A 13,599-nucleotide genomic window follows, 5' to 3' on the forward strand; every position below is an offset into this window, starting at 1 on the left:
ACTGATCCCTACTTCCTGTGATTGGGAGCAGAGATCAGTGACGTGTCACATGTAGCCACGCCCCCCATAGTTAGTAACACATCCCTAGGACACACTTAACCCCTCCCTAGCCCCCTAGTGGTTAACCCCTTCACTGCCAGTGTCATTTACACAGGAATCAGTGCATTTGTATAGCACTGATTGCTGTATAAATGACAATGGTCCCAAAAATGTGTCAAAAATGTCAGATGTGTCCGCCATAATGTCGCAGTCAAAATAAAAATCGCTGATCGCCGCCATTACTAGTAAAAAAAAAAATTAATAATAAAAATGCCATAAAACTATCCCCTATTTTGTAAACGCTATAACTTTTGTGCAAACCAATCAATATACACTTATTGCGATTTGTAGAAATATGTAGAAGAATACATATTGGCCTAAAATATGGAAGAAATTTGTTTTTTATATATATTTTTGGGGATATTTATTATAGCATAAAGTAAAAAATATTGCTTTTTTTTTTGGCTCTCTTTTTTTGTTTATAGCACAAAAAATAAAAACAGCAGAGGTGATCAAATACCACCAAAAGAAAGCTCTATTTGTGGGGAAAAAAAGGACGTCAATTTTGTTTGGCTACAACTAAAGCGATGCAGTGCCGTATAGGAAAAAAGAGCTTGGTCAGGAAGGTGGTATATCTTTCTGGGGCTGAAGTGGTTAACCACTTAAGGACCGGAAGGATTTGCCCCCTTAATGACCAGGCCATTTTTTGCGGTGTGGCATTGCTTAGCTTTAATTTCACAGTCATGCGACGTTGTACCCAAACAAAATGGCATCCTTTTATTAACACAAATAGAGCTTTCTTTTGGTGGTATTTGGTCACCTCTGCTGTTTTTATTTTTTGTGCTATAAACAAAAAAGAGCGACAATTTAAAAAAAAAACAATATTTTGAACTTTTTGCGAAAGAAAAGATAATCAAAGAAAACTAAAAAAAACGAATTTCTTCCTCAGTTTAGGCCGATATGTATTCTTCTACATATTTTTGGTAAAAAAATCGCAATTAGTGTATATTGATTGGTTTGCGCAATAGTTGTAGCATCTACAAAATAGGGGATAGATTTATGGCATTTTTATTATTATTTTTTTTTACCAGTAATGGCGGTGATCTGCGATTTTTAGCGGGACTGCGACATTGCAGCGGACAGATCGGACACTTTTGACACTTTTTTGGGACCAGTAACATGTATACAGTAATCAGAACTAAAAATAGCCACTGATTACTGTATAAATGTCATTGGCAGGGAAGGGGTTAACATTAGGGGGCAATCAAGGAATTAAATGTGTGTCCTAGGGAGTGTTTCTAACTGTGGGGGGATGGGACTGCCTGGAGAAGGAGACATATCGCTGTTCATAATCAGTATGAAAAACAGGTCTGTCTCCTCTCCCCTAACAGAACAATGATCTGTCTGTTTACATTGACAGATCTCCGTTCTGACTCTCTCAAGAGCGATCATCGTGGCTGTCAGACACATGCATCGGCTCCGTTGTTGTGCGCGCCCTCTAGTGGTCTTAAAGGGGCTGACGTACAGCTACGGAAATATGCCCAGGGGAGCCAACCTGCCGCAGTATAACTGCGGTGGCTGGTCTTTAAGTGGTTAAACACCTCTTCTCCAGAGTTCATATATGTAATATTTGTAATCATGCCTCATTGTTGATGTCCTTCCCCCTTAATAATTTAGGTGGCCTTCACTGAACTCTAGTTTAATACGGTATCAAACCCAAAAGCAAACATCAATTTGTTAGTGTACCTAAATCTGCTAGTACAAATCTACAGTTATAATGGTCCAAGCTGGACCAATGTAACAATCTAAGGGAAATCATACCTAAACTTCAGCTTTTTTAATTATCGCATATAGTTATAGCAGTATTAAACCTAAAACCAAACTAATATTGCAGTTTACTAATCCTTAGAAGTGGTGGCTGCATTAGTTTTTTTTTTAGGCTTTTCCCCTCTGTCTTCACCTGGTGATCTGGTCAGTAACACATCTCCTGTATTAGAGTGCCAACATTCCGGATGTAGGAGCAACAGAGACACCTTTGGACAGCAGCATTGTCAGTCTGGGGGGAGGGAAGTGTTAGATGTACTAGCAGATTCAGATACACTAACAAACTGAAACCATACTTCAGCTAACACTTTATAAGCAGTTACAGAAACAGTTTTTTTACTTCTTTTGGGATAAAGGTTTTACATAAATAACTAAAATCTGATCATTGCAAGCTGTTAGTGTTAAATGGTTTGTCTCAACCCTCAGCTTCTACAGGGCAGCTTGTTCTGCTGAAAAACAGCAGACTTACTGTCTGGATCACCAGGTGTAAATAAAAGAAAGAAAGACCAAAAGAGAAAACAAATGCAGCCATTACATCTAAGAATTGGTAAGCTGCAATATAATAGATGTTTGCTTTTAGGTTTATAGCTGCTTTAAAGATGCATATTTGTGATTGCTACCATTTCTGAGAATAATATGGAAATTATAGAATATATTGTATATTCTATATATATATTGTATTATATGTATAGAAATATATGTGTATATTATGGAGATTATAGAATATAATAACATCTAAAATAATTACTTTTAAACATAAAATATTTTTAAATTGTAAAATAGTAAAGAGCAACATACTGTATATACTTTGCATAAACACATATACAAACTATTCATTAGATCATTTTAAAATTGCGTAAAGATGAAATGTCAAAGGAAAGTCTCCTTGATTAAACAGATTTTGCACCAGACCAGAAATGAGGAGGAAAGAAAATTGCAGTAAACTTCAAGGGCTTGAAAAATAAATCACAGAACAGTTTCATTTCTGACTACCCATGTATAACAAAATAATTTTTCTCTGCATAAAATGTTTTGGTTTGTTCCACTGATCTGTGTCCTTTCTTTTATATGCTCTTTGCATATCGGTTTGCATGCTGCATAAAGAATTTTTATTTCTCCACTTTCCAAAGAGCGGTGCTGACATGTAATTCTCACTGCATCTGCAATTTGAATATTTGGCAAAGAGGAAAGAATAAAAATAAGCATTTACAGATATGTATTTCTGCAATAATCTTCACCTACACTCTCTCTATAATGGGGAGCTGGCTGATTGCCATTTTGATTTGGAATCTTTCCATTCTGTATTTTCATGCAGATCTGTGGTCTAGTCCTGACAATCCTTGAAGCAACGACATGGTCTTTTTTCAGCAGAGTATTCATAAATGCGATCATGCATACCTTTTGGAGTTATGAGGTGGCTGGAGATATGGCAGTGCTGACTTGATACTGTTATGACAGGAGAGGTTAAGGGATTCTGTCTTCACTTTAACCTGGCTCCGACACATTATGAAAAGTTGTTTGGCCCAGTGCCTATTATGACCTCTACATCTCTTCACAGTGACAACACTTCACTGGGTCCTTTAAAAGGTCAAGCTAGATAACAGTTGTGAGTCAAATTCTGTAGGCCTTTTCTTATCTCAGACGCTTCCTTCTAATGACATAGAATGACACAGCTGGCATTTGCAGGATTCAATTAGTAATATTACAAGAGCCAAGCAGCACACTATACACACTGATGAACAATGTGAAAAATACACTGCAATCTAAATACTGTTGCCATTCATTTATTTTGTACCTTAAAGAGGATCACTACACAAAAATGATTTCGATTTATAATCAGTAGGTAGAGTAACGCCAAAAAAAATTTGTCTAAATTCTGAGAAACAGGGGAATCCATTAAGGGCTCATTTACAGTATAACACGGAGCAGGAAACCCATGCTCCGTGTGTGTGTCCCGCACCACGTTTAAAACGCACTCGGTGTATGATCTGTTGCGGAAGTAAATATATTCTGAACGACACCCCAAATGCAGATCACAAATGCAGAGCATTTGCCTGCACTGGATTGCATGTTACCGCAGTGTCACGCGATCTAGTGCAGTGTGTTTTTGAAAAGTAGTGCATGCACTGTTTTGGTGTGGTGTGGGATAAACATTGCACCATGCTGAATCACACAGGAATCACCTAGGAACATGGACCATGTTCCCCTGTGATGCAAGTGTGAACCGGCCCTTAACCACTTCAATACAGGGCACTTATACACCTTTCTGCCCAGACCAATTTTCAGCTTTCAGTGCTGTCGCAGTTTGAATGACAATTGCGCGGTCATCCATCACTGTACTCAAACTAAATTTTTATCATTTTGTTCCCACAAATAGAGCTTTCTTGGCACTGATATTCAGCACTGATGGGCATTGATAGGCGGCACTGATGGGCACTCATGGGTGGCACTGGTGGGCACTGATGGGCACTGATAGGCGACACTGATGGGCACTGAAAGGCTGCAAAGATGGGTTCTTATGGGTGGCACTGATAGGCGGCACTGCTGGGCACTGATGAGCACTGATAGGTGGCACTGATGGGCATTGATACATGGCACTGATGGGTACTGATACGCGGTACTGATAGGCATCCCTGGTGGCACTGGCAGTGGTAGGAATTGTGAGTGGGCACTGATTGGCAGCTGCCTGGGCATTGATTGGCAGCTGCCTGGGCACAGATTAGTATTTCCCTGGGGGTCTAGGGTGCATACCTGGTGGTCCAGTGTGGTGGCCATCCTGGTGGTCCTGGGCGGCATGATGGTGGTCCTGGGCGGGATCTGAGGGGGGAGCTGTGCTGATAAACAATCAGCACAGACCCCCCCTGTCAGGAGAGCAGCCGATCGGTTCTCCGCGCATCGGCTTAATATCCTGAGGACGTCATATGATGCCCAGTCGGGTTATTGAGACCACTTTGCCGCCGTCATTCTGCTATATGGCGGGCGGCAAGTGGTTAAAGTGGATGTAAACCCTCACATATACCCAGTGAAGTGAACAGCCTCAGATAATACACAAGAATGAAACAAATCTCCCTACATAAGTTTTACATGTATATCTGCTGTCTTCCACTTGCTATATTTTTTAGAATTCTTACATCGTGCTAGAATTTTTACTTCCTCATTCTTCAGTAGGAATGGTGTCTGGGCTTACACTGTGTGACAGCTGATTGGAGAAAAGGCACACACCCCCCTTCCACATAGAGGCAGAAGAAGGAAGATACTTTCAGAGCTTTGCTGTGACAAGACAAGCTCTCTGCTAATCTATTTATAGCACCCACCCCGACACAATTTTCAGGCTGGTTTTATCTCTCATCTTGGAGAACTCATCAGAAGTTATGATGCTGATAACAGAGGAACGAAACAGCAGAAAGACAGGGGACTCAGGGCTTTGGAGAGAGATAAGTAAACACTACAAATATATATGCCTAGGTCAAATTTAATGAATCAGGTTTACATCCACTTTAAGGAGTCATAGACTCCCTTTTAGAAATCTGTTGAGGTGCAGCAGTGAAAGTGTCCACACTTGACACTCCACCTTCAGTGCATTCACTTTTGACCTCCCTAGCCACTGCACCCATCACACTGACAGACTCATGGCCGAGTAGTTTTGTACTGGGGTGGGCGAAAACCTGATGGGGAACTGATAGGCTAATTCCCCATCAAGTTTGCTTTACTGTTGATTGACAGCTGACAGCTGGTGTGGGGGGGGGATCCATAGCTGCTATTTAGTCCAATAGCATCTTTCAAATTTCCCCACTGCCATGCAATGTCAATTTAAAAGGTAAAGCAAAGCTGATAGGGAACTAGTCTCTCCGATCCCCATCAGGCTCTGCCCACTCAGTCACGGCTCATTTTCCAAATACAGGCATTGCAATATTTGGGTAATGACATCACCTGTCTCCCCATTGGCTGGAGAATCTCCTGGTCAACAGCTGAATGGGGGCAAGATACAGCTCTGTTTGGCAGACTGGGGGAGATTTACTAAAACTGGTGCACACAGAACCTGGTGCAGCTGTGCATAGTGACCAGTCAGCTTCTAGGTTTTATTTTCAAAGATTAACTGAACAAGCTGACGTTAGAAGCTGATTGGTTTTTATGATTCTGTGTGCACCAGTTTTAGTAAATCCCTCCCACACTATCACATTCATGGCAGTTTCCCAACACATACACGGCTAACTCTGGCGTAAACCTTTACAGCAGTTTGGAATTGGGCTTAATGCCAATTTCCTAACCTGAAAACTGGCAGTGGCAGTATTGAATTTGTTGATTCCATACTGACAGATTCTTGAAGTGGCAGTAGTAAAAATCTGAATTTGCCGTATGTCAGTAATGTTACCGACACTGGCACAAATGCTTGCCTGAGTAAGGCACAGGTGGTTCTTAACCTCCCTGACGTTTTTCCCGAGTGTGGCTCAGGGTTAAATTTCAGCACTATTAGCGGTAACCCTGAGCCACACTCGGGATTACATTGCAGGATCCTGGTGCGGTGTTACCTACCTTGTCCCCAGGATCTTGCGATGTCCCCCCGCGCTTTCTGGGGGCTCTGTCTCCTCCGAAGCCTCTCTGTGCCAGGCTCCGTTCCCTGCGAGTGTCGCGATGCACGGGGGCGGAGCCTGGCGGCAAATTAAAAAAAAAGTAAAAATCATAACACATACAGTACTGTAATCTTACAGATTACAGTACTGTATGAAATCATTTCACATCCCTTTTGTCCCCAGTGCTTTGTCCAATGCCCTGCATGCAGTTTTATGTTATATATACTGTTCTTTCTGCCTCGGAACTGGAGATTGTCCATAGCAACCAAAAAGTGTCCCTTTACGTTAAAAGTGGCTTTAGACCAGCTAGAAAACAGCAATAGTATATTAGAACACTTGCAGAATTGAGCGATAGTGAATCGTGGGGAAATTTATTTTATTATTATTATATTATTATTTTTTTAATTATTTATATTTATTTATTATATTATAATTTATGTTTTTGTGTTTCAAACTTCATCATACCCGGGATGTCTACTAGACTCTTGGTGGACAGATTTAAGTGTGTTATTGTTAAGAATTACAGGCCTACAATATAAAACGCCAAATTTCCATGCAAAATAATTGTACCGCTTTCAGCACCTAAAATCCGAAATAATCATACCGCCAGGGAGGTTAAGGGAACTACCGCCAAAAATTGCTGTGAGGGCTGCTTTGAATTTGTCCGTGTCTCTTTCCTATATTGTAGATAGAAAATCCAAGATCATGATAGTTCAGGATAGGTTCCTCAAAGATCGTGATATTTGTTAGGCACTGAGGTGCTGAAGCCATATTATTTGAATTAACATTCAATGGCATTTCTCTTGCTTGATAGAACAGGAGGGCTATGTAAACTCTGATGACCAGTAGGGTCCCATAACTGGGGTCCCATAACAAGCTAGAGCACCAAGGATCACACCATTCTGCTTAACAATAACACGGCCATCCTCAAAACTTCTCCAGGTGGGCATAAGGCTAAACATTTCCATCACTAATGGTCCTGCAGACAGGGCCGATGTACAAATATAGATCTCATTGGTTACTTAGTTTACCTGGTCCTCCTGCAATGCCACACATTAGGTATACATTTAAAGTGTGTGGGGCTGGTGGTTGTAAACTTTTAAAGCAAATGTGTCTCATTTAAATTAATTTGAAAAGAATTGCCCTACAATAGAAGACCCGGAATACTTTTACCTCTCTGTCAGGCAGGGAGTCTGGAATCTGTTGTCTTTATTTATGAAGCCTTTGGCAGAATCTTCACATCCACATTCAAACTTCCAAGAGAGTCAGATGCCTGGTCCCAGTGCTGTGTTCAGCAGCACTGTTCCTGACCACCCTGAATCACTATTATGAACAACATTGCGTAGAACGGGTGCAGGCCTCTTGACATTCCTGGAACAACTGAATGCTGAGGAGTTTTGCTGAAGCCTTTAGCACTTTCGGACAGCAAAGTTCGGACTTGTTGTCCACTTGAGAGGTAAGTATTTAGAGTATTCTATCACAGATGCAATTTTTTTTCTAGAAGTGACAGAGTTGCCTTAACTCTTTGAAGACAAAGGGTTTTGAACCCAAAGACATGTCCTGTATGTCCTAATGGTAAAGGATTAAAATAAGCATAGCTTAGGCACATATTTTTGATGTAGAAGTTATCTAGATAGCTAAAAAAGCCAGCTGATTGCTTTTACAGAATGTGGAAGTTGCATCCCCCCCCCCATTGCCCCACCAGCATTATGGTTCCTAGGTTTACCTGCCTCTTAGAGGAAGATCAGGGAACAACCACAGACTTCTTGCCTTCGGGTTATTTGTCCCTGGGGGCATACTGCCCTAAACATTGGTCCTGCTGAGTACACTGTCCAGCTCCATCCAGCCGCAGCAGCTGTCAGCCTAATGGCAGGCTAATGGCAGCTTGGCAAGGCAGGGCACCTGTGTTGTTCACCCACAGCTAAACACTAGAGCCCCATGCACTGGGGCTCAACAACTGGGGCCTAATAGTGCAAGGTTATGGATAGTGAGAACTTTCAATGTGGCATTAATGACTGTAGAACTGGCATTTTATTAATATTACATTGAAAACCCAATATGGTTCATTTACAAAATTAAAACTTTAGTTCTTACAAGACAGAAGAGTTAATTTACAAGATTGATAGGCTGTTCACTTTACAAGGAAATGCTCCATAGCTCAGTAAATGTAGTGAAAAGAATACCCAATCATGTGCAAGAAAACGAAAAAAAAAACAACATTTTTGCTTGCAGGTGATTGGATGATGGAAGTCAGCAGAGTTTCAGCTCATAAGTGGGGTAAGACGCCACTCAAAACTGACCCAGTGCTTCAGATGTGGATAAGGCTTTGTATGGCCACACCCCATGACATTTGTTGCCCTGACTGCTGGGGCTTGGTCACAGAAGTTGGTAGAGTTTCACCTCATTCACTAACCTCTGGGGCAAATTTCCTTGCAAAGTGAACAGTCTATTTGTCTTTAATATGTCAGCCCATTCTGTTTAATATTGATAGGATAGAATAACAATAGGATGTCTTATATATACCACAGATACAAATTAACATTGATGGACCTGTATCAATGCAATTTGCATCTGGTACCGTTTCTTCAAGACCAGGTTTACAGTTGTAGATATCAAGTACATTACAAAATAGCTTGAGTCTCTATATCTTATAATTCCAAAATATTCCAGCTCAAAGCTCAGAATGCTGTCTTTTCCATAGCTGCAAGAGCAAAATGTGTACTGAGATTACCAACTGCCATACCATATTCCACTAAGAAAACGTATCCTCCAAGCTCAGATTCTTTTTTTTAGTGAAATATATTAGTATCAGTTAGAATATATTGTAGAAGCATTTTTTTTAGTTCAAAAAATGTGAAAGTGTATAACAACATTACTATACCTTTAAAGAGTCCACCAGCACACAAGTGCTTCTCACAACACCTTCCAGCAGCTGAACAGATCACCAAGGCCCCCTGGTTTATTGCAGTTTGATAAAAATCCAAAAATCATCCAACACTTCAGAAATATGATAACTGTAAAAGATGGGTCTTATTCTGTAAGTAACTTTGCCAGCCTCTTACCTGATTATCCAAATCACATATGCAAAATGCGTCCAATAAAGCTTTCAGACACCAACTTTCTGTCTTCTCCTTTATTCACCTTCACAGATATCTTCAACTCATTACTTGTGTAAACCAAAAATAAAAACTTAGATCATGTAGTATTTCTTAAAAACGTGAGACAAACAATCTATATTGTGCTCACATGTAAACCTTCCCACTGAATCATCAACTTTAAAATGCATATATCTTCACCCAAAGTCAAATCTACAGGTATAAAGTCCCACAGTCTTCTCATTCTTAGTATCACTCAAAAGAAAAATTGCTCAAAATAGTGTAATATTATCAACAAACCAAAAACCATATATAAATAATGCTCACATTAATGCAATCCATAAAGTGCAAAACCTGTGACTCCCACACCGCATGCCACCATCTCCTGTGTGCAAAAACACCTTACCAAAAAGGATCCTTAAGGCACAGGTTATGGTAATCCAAAAATCTCTCCCCATTCTTCTTAATACTCAGCCTCCCAATGAACGTGTGATATAAAGGACATGGAAAAGTAAAAAGAGCTCATGGTGCAGAAATCCCCATACAAACTGCTTTATTTACCTTTAAAATTAGTAAAGGTATACAAACTTCCAATGCTCAAAATGGCCCCCGGGGGTATTTCCGGTTCCACAGTCTGATGTCCCTTCCTGACATGTTTCTTTTGTAGACTTTAATAATCTGGTAAGAGGCTGAGATAGTCACCTACAGGATAAGAATAACTTTTTACAGTTATATTCCGGAAGCGCTGGACGATTTTTGATTTTTATCAAACATTACTACAATGTTTACAGCAGTGAAAATAATTATTTGATCCCTTGCTGATTTTGTAAGTTTGCCCACTTACAAACAAATGAAGAGTCTATAATTGTTGTCATAGGTGTATTTTAAATGATAGAGACAGAATATCAACCAAAAATTCAGAAAAAACACATGATGCAAATGTTATAAATTGAGTTGCAGTTCAGTGAGTAAAATAAGAATTTGATCCCCAAGCAAAACATGACTTCGTACTTGGTGGAGAACCACTTGTAGGCAAGCACAGAGGTAAGACGTGTATTCTACGTCTTCTATTGCAAGCTAAGTTATAGACTAAAATTGCCATGCCAATATTTCCTTAAAAACACTGCATGTTGAGGATATATTTGACATTTTGCTTGTGAAAAAATGACAATCGTGTAAATAGGTTCAGGGGAAAAGATAAGCTGCGAGGTTGTCACTGACAACTAGTCCTTAAGAGCCCATTCACACAGGGACGACTTGTCAGGCGACCTAGTCGCCTGACAAGTCGCCTCCCGTTCTGTGCTATGGAACCGTTCTAAGGGGAGCGACGCAAGTCGCTCCGACTTAGAAAAAGGTTCCTGTACGACTTCGGGGGCGACTTGGGGCGACTTGCATAGACTTCTATACAGAAGTCGTTATGCAAGTCGCCCGGGCAGTCGTTTGCAGGTCGCCTCGCTGAGGCGACCTGCAAGTCGTGTTGCCCCTGTGTGAATGGGGTCTAAGCCTAGTACACACCACAATTTTTTTCATTTAAGAAAATCAGTTGAACGAAAAGAAATGCACATCTCCAGTTGGAGCTTCTGTTAGCTATCCAATGTTAGTACAGCGATCTCCCCTCTTGTTCATTTGTGTTCTGGGGGCGCAGCTTGGGAGACGGTCACTTGCTGGTTTGCCAACATGCTCGTTCGTCAGAAGCCAGCCAAATGGCTGGTTTCGGTTGCACCAGCTGCCATACACACGGACTGACTGTTGGTCGGTTTTTATTGAACCAGCCGATGTTGCTCGACATTCCGCCCCTGTGTACAAGGCTTTAGCCTCTATGTTTAAGTTTGGCTTCCACAATCTAGATCCACTTTAAGATTCTCAGCTGCTATTTACTGTTATGCCGCGTACACACGATCGGAATTTCCAACAACAAATGTTCGATGGGAGCTGGTTGCGGGAAATTCCGACCTTGTGTAGGCTCCATCGGACATTTTTGTCAGAATTTCCGACAACAAAAATTTGAGAGCTGGTTCTCAAATTTTCCGAAAACACAATCCGATCATGTGTACACAATTCCGACGCACAAAATTCCACGCATGCTCTGAATCAAGCAGAAGAGCCGCACTGGCTATTGAACTTCATTTTTCTTGGCTCGTCGTACGTGTTGTATGTCATCGCGTTCTTAACGTTCGGAATTTCCGACAACATTTATGTGACCGTGTGTATGCAAGACAAGTTTGAGCCAACATCTGTCGGAAATAAATCCAGGATTTTGTTGTTGGAATGTCTGATCATGTGTACGCGGCATTACACTCCTCTGGAAAGCTGCTGCAATATATGCTATGCAATATGTGATAGCACACTGTATGTTGCAATATATGTTGAAAAATGTTGCAATATAAGCGCTGCGTAAACTGTCGGCGCTATATAAATTCTGTATAATAATGGTCAAGCTGGCCAACAGTTCATAGTACCCATAGCCACGATATGTCCACTAAATACACTTTAGTTTATCAGATACATAAATCTGATGCTAGTGATGCACACAAATAAAAAAAATATATATATCTTTTTTTTTTTAATTTCCCTCCCACACGACTGGGCATTTCAAGTTAGCACAGGTTTCTTCTTGTTTATAGTCATACACTTTGCAAAGTGAACATTCACTTTTTCGACATGAACATTTACTCTGCCTCTACTCCTTTTGTAAATCAATCACAGTCATCAGTTTTTGTAATGCTTGGAAACTGGCACAGAACACTCTCCAGAGACTTAACAATACAGTCAATGCTCTGTAGGAAAAACAGAGGAGAACGAATGACTCTATGCATAATCACTATGAGTCCACAACAGAGGAGTTACTGCCTCAACTTAGTCAGCTCCACTTATAACTGCTCCTTCAGCATTAGCAAAGTGACATTGCCTTGCCAAAAAAACATGAAATGTGAAACTCAGGAACATTAGCATGAAACAATACCAAATATTGAAGCTTAAGTTTTTTCTTTTTTTTTCTCTCAATCAGCACAAGGCACTATACTTGTTTATTCAGAGGTGTCCCTTGTGCTGATGGCTGCTCTTTTAGTTAAAATACTCCATCCTCCGGGGCTGTGGTGGTTATTACAGCTACTGGACCTGTCATAGGCACTCGTCAACTATGCCTACCATTTCCACCCCCTCCTCCATTCATAGAGGCTGTACTATAGCTTCCATCAATGATAAGTGTTCTATGAATAGAGGAGGTGGCTCTTTCGGTCATCCACCCATCCTCCATTAATAAATCACTTTTATTGATGGAAGCTATAGTACAGCATCTATTAATGGAGGAGGGGACAGAAAGGCTGGGCATAGTTAGCAGTTTTGACGAGTGCCTATGGCAGCTCCAGCAGCTTTATTAACTCCTGCAGGACTGGAAGATTATGGCTACAGTGTGTGTGTGTGTGTGGGGCAGAGGATGGAAGACATCAACTAGGATAGCTGGCACCAGCACAAGGAACACTTCTCAATAAGCCTCATTCATGCGATTTGACAGGTCAAATCGCATGACAAATCGCTCCCTATTTTCGGCAATGGAACTGTTCAAATCGGTATGACGGCGACTTTGCGATGCCACACTGATTTGAAAAAGTAGTTTCTGCGCTACTTTTGCCGATTTCAGGTGCGACTTGCATAGACATCTGTGCATGAAGTCACACAGATGTCAGCCAAGTAGCACCTGAAGTCGCACTGACATGCGGCTTTGAAATTGTGCGATTTCAAGCGAAGTTGCACGATTTCAAAGCCGTATTCAGTGTGAACCAGAGCTAAAGGAGAGGTTCACATTTTGGACCATGTTGCATGTTACACCCATATTTAGGGTATAACATACAACATGTTCTAGCATCCTCCCCCTCACCCTCTGAGCTACCCTTTCCCCTGTGGCAGTGAGCAGGGGTTTCTCTCCCCGCAACCATTGGCACATTTAAAATTGTCTCTGCCCGCACAGCCACATCATTCATTCACAGTGATCCATCTGTGAATTAATAAACTACAAGTTTCTCCTCCTACTGTGGCATACAGACTTGTAGTTCTCAAAGGTCTATGAGAGT

Source organism: Aquarana catesbeiana, linkage group LG05 (genome assembly GCF_042186555.1).
Source record: "Aquarana catesbeiana isolate 2022-GZ linkage group LG05, ASM4218655v1, whole genome shotgun sequence".
In the NCBI taxonomy this organism is placed as follows: domain Eukaryota; kingdom Metazoa; phylum Chordata; class Amphibia; order Anura; family Ranidae; genus Aquarana; species Aquarana catesbeiana.